Below are 6,868 nucleotides of genomic sequence, written 5' to 3'. Positions count from 1 at the left end.
CCCTCCCCGGCCTCTGCAGTGAGTGCTTGCTGGTGCGTGTGGTGTGCACACCTGTATCTCCATGCGCCACCCCTCTGGGGACGCCCCGGGCCTCAGAGGTCTCCACTGGGTCCACGGTTTAGTCCAGCTAGACTGACTCCTAAGGGTGTGATGCCCTCTCACCGAGCCCTTCTCCTCCTGGCCCTCGGAATTTACCACTGTCCCCTGGCTCTGCCCACGTGTCTCTTGCCTTGGTGGAGCTTTCTGGGGAGTGTGTGCACAGTGAGGTCCACGCGTGTGCGTACACACCCAGGCATGCACACACGAATGCACACAGAGCCTACCTGGGCACACACAGGATACCCGTGGAGCATGTTTCCAGACAGGCTCACAGTGGTACCCAGGTACACACAGGGAGTCACACACGCATACACACGTGCCTACACACGCGTGCCCTGCCAGCCCCCCAGTCCCTTAGCCCCTGGTCTCAGTCCCTTACTCAGGCTCCCGGGCCTCCTGCGGAGGTTGAGGAAGGGGCAGCAGAGGGGGAAGGGAGGTCTCGTCAAGGACACCAGCAAGGAAAGGGAAAAAAAAATGAAGTGGAAGAAATAAAATCAAAAGGCTTTTAAGGCTGCTCTCCCCAAGTAGTTGATGTCTTGGCTGCGATTGCCGGCAATGAAATATTGTGCTCTCTGATCGCTTAATGCACAGAGCCCCGCAGCCCCTCCCCCGGCTCAGAGGCGGTCCCCTCCCCTGCCCTCCACTCCCCTCCCCTCGTGATCCTCCCTGGCAGATCTCCCTCCTTGCTCCCAAGGGGCCCAGAGCGTGTGGTTGGAGGGCACAGCTGCTGCTCGCTGCCAGCCTGGCACTGACCCCAGGAGGGGCTCCAGAAGCCCCAGCTGGCATGAGGACCTGAGCCCACAGCCTGGGCAGGAGCAGGGTGCTCAGCTATGGGCTGGGACCCCTGACCATGCCTGGCAACTGTGGTGCTCAGGGCTCTCCCTGCAGAGATGCTGGGTCTGGGGGCCTTGGAGCTGAGTTCCCCTTGGCCAGGAGCGGAAGGTCATAGGATACATGTGAGTCTCATAGGGACCTTGAGCAGCCTGGAGAGGCTGAGACTCTTGGAGACTCCATGTGCATGTGTGTGTGTGTTGGGGGTGGGGGAGTGGGGGGGTGGGAAGGTGTCCTGGCCTAATTCTCAGCATTTAGCTAAAAACTGATCTCAGTCGTGGTTAAAAAGCCTGGCTTTCAGCCTCAGCTCACATTCAGCTCCATCACTTCCCGGCTCTGTGACCTTGGGCAAGCTCTGAGTCTGAGTTCCACCCAGGGAAGGGTGAAAGGAATCACAGAACTGGCCTCACAGGGTTATTGGAGGATTAAAAGAAAATATATGCAAAGTGCTTAGCGGGGGGGGGGGGGGGGGGGCTGGCTTGGCAGGGGTTCAGGGGAGGGAGGAGGGCCATCGCTGGGCTAATGACATTACTGCCCACTGACTCCACCCCACTGGCCCAGCCCTTGGAGGCCCCCCACCCCACGGGCTGCCTGCTGCCCCTTCCCTGTCCAAGCTCTCTCCTCCCAACCTCGCTTCCACACCCCGCCCCGCCCCCAGGCAACTGTTCACTCTTGGTGTCTTTCTGTCAGGGCTGCCAAATTGGCCAAATCTCCGTAATGCTAAAAAATTGGCCCATTAGCTGGCAGGGAACATTGACAGGAGGGGGAGCAGTGTGCATTGCTGCCACAGATGCGCCAAGGGCCCAATGCGGGGGCTCCAGGGCTCCCCGGGCAGACTAGCAATGCCTAGGGAATGGTCAGTTGCCAGGGGTGTATGTGTGTGTGTGTGTGTGTGTGTGTGTGTGTGTGTATCTGGGGCCCCACTCTATGCCAGATGTTCTGGGGGCTTGCACGCTATCACTTCCCATAAATCCCACAATGGCGCTGAGAGCTGGGCCCTGTCTTTATTCCCATGTTACAGATGAACAAGATGAGGCCCAGAGACAGAGCAGGGTTGCTCAGGAGAGGACTTAGCCCCAGTCTGATATTCCACTGGCCTCCAGGTTGCCCCCTTTCTGTGGGTCCCAGTGACCCTCAAATTCCCCCAGGGGCCTTACTCCTAAAGTGTCTGCTCTCTGTCCCGCCTCCTAGTAGTGTCCCACTGCACTGGGGCAGCTGGCCAGAAAGTTGATCTTGTTGGGATCAGCTATTCTCAGCTTCTCCGTGGTGGAAAGAAATGAGGTGTGTGCAGGAGGTCACCAGGTGCCTGGAGGAGGTTGGGAGAGGGAGGGTCAAGGCTCCTGGCTGGCCCCCACCTTCCCTCCTGGAGATGCGTAGGCGGGGGTCCCACCTGAGTCAGTGCCCAGGCTGCAGTCCCGGTCATGGCACTAGGCTCTTCCTTGTCTTCCTTGTTCAGGATCTCAGAGAGCCACATTGGTCCCATTCTTGGGTAAGAAAACTGAGGCTTGAGGAGGCCCAGGGACCTGTTCACAGCTGGGAATTGGTGGCTCTGATTTTGAATCCCGATTCATCTGACACCAAAACCTGAGGTTTATAGTACTGGTGATGGAGAGTGACCTCACTGGTGTCATGTCCTATTAGGGGACGGTTTTAATTCTGAAAATATTCTCATTCATTCTTTCAACCCTTAAATGTTAAGCACCTCTGAATGCCAGCACTTGGCACTGCGGACACAAGATAAATAAGACCGATCCCTACCCTGGCCCCGGCTGTTCCATGCAGTAGAGATCAGCTGTGCCTCACTCCACAGACCCCTGATCTGGGCCTCTGCCCACCCTCCCCCACCCCGCCCTTTCTGCATTTACTGGCATATTGATAATGCCACTGCGCTGAGCTACATTGATGTGGGGGTCTCCATGCCTGCCCTTGAGAGGCTGAGACACCTGCTAGTGGGTCTTGGGATCCCTCTGGTCCTTCCTCTGTGGTCCCCAGCGCCCCATCCCCCACTCCCAACAGACCTCAGGCAGGGCGGCGGGTACCTGGTGATGCCGATGGTGGTGCTGATGGCGCTCATGGGGCAGACAGGGGGCTGATGAAAAGGATGGGGTGATGCAAGTCCAGACCCCAACGAAGGGACAGAACAGGCAGAGAGGAAGAGGGTGCATGCCGCGAGGTGTTGCTCAGTGACCTTCCACCTGCCGAATCCAGCAAGGCCCAGCTACTGCTGGCCCATTTCCGCAGCCAGCTCAGGGGAAGGCAGCAGGTGGGTGGGGGGGTTTGCTCCTTTCCAGCCGGGATCTGGCCATGGCCTCTTGGCCCCAGCAGCCCCCGAAGCAGCTGCACAGGTCCCGACAGATAGGGCGAACCCAGCTCTCCTGGCTCAGGGGACCCATCGGCAGGGGACCACGGGGTGCAGAGCAGCAGGTACCTGGGTTGCAGCCCCTCCCTCAGGGCTCTCAGGCGGGGCGGAGGCAGAGCCATGGACCAAGGCAGGCTGTGCAGAAAGGGATGCCAGAGTGGGCTGGTGTGGGCAGGCTGACACAGGGTTTCTGGGTTTGGGGTCAGACCCATTCAAATCCAGGCCCACTGCTGACAGGCTAGGCAGCTCCCTGCTTCTTGATCTCTCGGAGTCTCTGCTTCATCACTGTCTTGACACATGGGATGATTATGCGATCTACTTGGTGGTAGTGAATTTTGTAACAATTCTGCAAGTTGGAGGCTCAGCAAAATGCCTGGCATGGAGGAGGCACTCTGGAGATGTCCCTGACTTCACTCTTGTGGCCTTTGCTGGCTCCTGCGGGCTGTGCCAGCCCCCAGGTGCTCCCGACTGGGGAAGGGGCTGGGCTGGGGACTCGCCCCTACTGGGCCTCTTGGCAGGCAGGCTGGGCTGGGCTGGCTGGGCTCCAATGGCCCACCTCCCTGCCCCTTCCCTGTGCCCGGTGGCCCAGCCCTCTGTTGCCTCCACCTCCTGGCATCCCCCTGCGCCCTCTCCACAGGCTGGTGAGGGCTCTGACGTGTGAAATAAAAAGGGATTTTAATTACCTCTCAGCAAAACAGCAATTAGAGAGCATCACAGCCCAACAGCAGTCCCCTCCTCCACTGCCCCTGCCACATCTTTCTCCCTTTTTCTCCAGCCCCCATCCTGGCTCTGATGCAGGATGGCATAGGAAATCCTCTAATTCAGCTCAGGACCCCTGTGTGCCAGGTCTGGGACATGAGTTGGGGACAGGGTCGGGGTGGGGCAAAGAACTGTACAGGGAAGCCCCCCAAGGCTAGGGGCTGGTCACTCAGGTGGGGCCTTTCTGTGTATCTGCATCTTGGAGACAGCCAGTGCCCGTATCTTTGGGGTCTGTCTGTACTCCGGTACATGTCTGTCCCTGTATGTGTGTGTGTGTGTGGCCGTGTGTGTGACCGCTCATGTGTGCAAGTAAGCGTGTCAGCACTCCGGGGCTGTGCAGCCCACAGGATGAGCCCTCTGCCCTGGGGAAGCAGGCACAGTTTTCAACAGGCTTTTAAAATAATTGCCCGTGACCCTGAGCCACAGCTCTCTGTCCAGGGGCTGCCCCCCACCCCCCACCCCCAGGCCTCTGCAGCCCCAGGGGTAACTTCTTGGTCCATCTGCACAGCCTACAGCACCTGGGCTGTATTTGGGGAGGGGGCCGGGGAGGGCGGGGTGGGGTGTGCCCACAGGTGGCCTGAGGCTGGGGGCGGGGGGGGGGGTGCGGTGGGTGGCTGATTGAAGAGGTAATTGCAGGCAGCAGGCCCTAGCTAATGCATGTTATGATTAAGCCCCATTACCGAGGGAGGCCGCTCAAGCATGGGGGCGGGGGCGGGGGGTGGGGAGGCTGATTCTGGGGGGGCCTGCGACGAGGCTGACTGATAGTCTTTCTCGGTGGGTGGGGGGAACAGGCTGCCACTGCCGCCTCTGCAGTCCCCTCCCCCTCCAGAGCTGTCACCCAAGGGGAGCCTGCCCAGCTGGGAGGGGACAGCCAGAATTTAGAGGTGGGGAGGCACTTCCAACACACACACTCCACCCTGGGCCAAGGTCTGAAAGCCCCCATTCTGTGCTCTAAGGGGGACCTAACCTGCTCGGCTGAGCAGCAATTTCCTGGCCATTAATCTTGGGGTTCCTGTGGCTGTCGGGGCCCCCTGGCAACCATAAGTCTCAGTGCCAGGGGATATCATGTTATTGGGTCGCAGAAGCCAGAATGGCTGCAATTAGGGGGCTGACATCAAGAGACCCCAGACCCATTCCATCTCACTGGGTGCCGTACGTGCCAATCAGGCGCTTCTCCTGCCCATTGGCTGAAGATGCGCCTGTAGCCCGATCCCCTGATGCCAGGGCAACCGTAGGTTTACCTGTCCCTGGGGAACGGGCCTCAGAACCTTTCATTTCACAGAAACCCAGAGAAGTTACTCACTTTCCCAAGAACACACAGTAAAGAGGGGTGGGGAATCAGACCCCGTGTTAACCTGGTATCCTAGCTTGGCTGCTTATCAGCTGGGCGACTTTGTGTCACTAAACTTCCCAGGGCCTCAGTTTCTGCCTCTGACAGATGTGGATAATAGTAGCATCTACTCCTAGAATTGTTGTGAGGATTTAAATGAGACAAATGAGCACTTAAAGCCCAAAATCTTTTCCAGAAGTCAGCTACTAGTATTTTCTAGCCTGGACTTTGCTCTTTGACCTGTATCCTCTGCTGTAGGCAGAATTCTAAGATGTCCCCCAAGATTCCTGGCCCCTGGTATACACACACACACACTTCCCGTTTTTGTTCAATCAAACACAAATCTGGGGACCGTTGTGAAAGGATTTTGTAGTTGTAATTAAGATTCTGAATTAGTTGAACTTAAGATAGGCGGGTTTATTAGACCTAATTACTTGGGCCCTTTAAAAGCAGTTTCTCTGGCTGGTCGATGAGAGGAAGACAGGTTCAAAGCACGACACGGATTCAGTGCCAAGGAGGCTGTGCATGGATGACTCTGGAGCTGGAAGGGCCACCAGGCAAGGGGTGCAGGTGACTTCCAGTTGCTGAGGGCAGCTCCTGGTTGCCAGCCAAGGAAGAACCGACACCTTGATTCCGCACCGAAGGAACTGGATTCCGGCCCAACCAGTGGGCTTGGGAGAGAAGCCTGAGCCCCAGGGAGAGGACCCAGCCCCCACGCACCCTGACTTCAGCCCCGTGAGGCCCTCAGCAGGGAGCCCAGCCCTGTGCAGCCCAGAATTCTGACCCCCAGAAGCTGAGATCATAAATTTGCTGTTTTAAGTTGCTGCATTTGTGGAAATTTGTTACACGGCAGTAGAACTCTAATAAGCCTCTTTGGTAGTTCTGAGGGCAGGTTGGGGGACATCCTGCCTGGAGCGGAGCTGGGTGCTGGGCAGAGGGCAGCCCCGGGAGAGGCCAGCACTCTCAGCTGTGTGGGTGATCATGGCTGCTGGCACTTCTGGGAGTGGGGGACAGGAAGGCAGAGATTGGCAGCCAGGCTTCCTGCTTGGGGGGCCGGTGTGGGGCTGGGGCCCCTGGTATTCTTTCTTCTGGCTGTCCTCAAATCTGACCTGTTATCCGTAGGATGTCTGTGGGGGCCACTCGCTGTCCGCCGCCTCAGCCCACACCCCTGGGTGGGCAGCGGTGGGTAGAGGTGGACACGGATGTTCCCAGTGATACATAGGCGTTCGATGGGATCTCTGACTCTGGCACTCTGGTCCTCTCTCCCATGGTTCCACTGCAGGGAGTCTCTGACAGTGTCCCCCTCCAAAACACATAGTCTGGAGGGAGGTTCCCCCACCAGGGCCAGGGTCCTATGCCCGGCCCCCTGAATCCCTCTGAAGCCCTCCATCTCCTCCCTGCCACAGCCCTGCTCTCCTACAAGGGGCAATTAGTGGCCTTGCCTTTAATTAGCTAAAGATCCCCTTCAGCTCCAATCACTTGAAATGATG

This window comes from Meles meles, chromosome 9, assembly GCF_922984935.1.
Source record: "Meles meles chromosome 9, mMelMel3.1 paternal haplotype, whole genome shotgun sequence".
Taxonomy (NCBI): Eukaryota; Metazoa; Chordata; class Mammalia; order Carnivora; family Mustelidae; genus Meles; species Meles meles.
Note: the sequence above shows the minus strand (reverse complement) of the source record.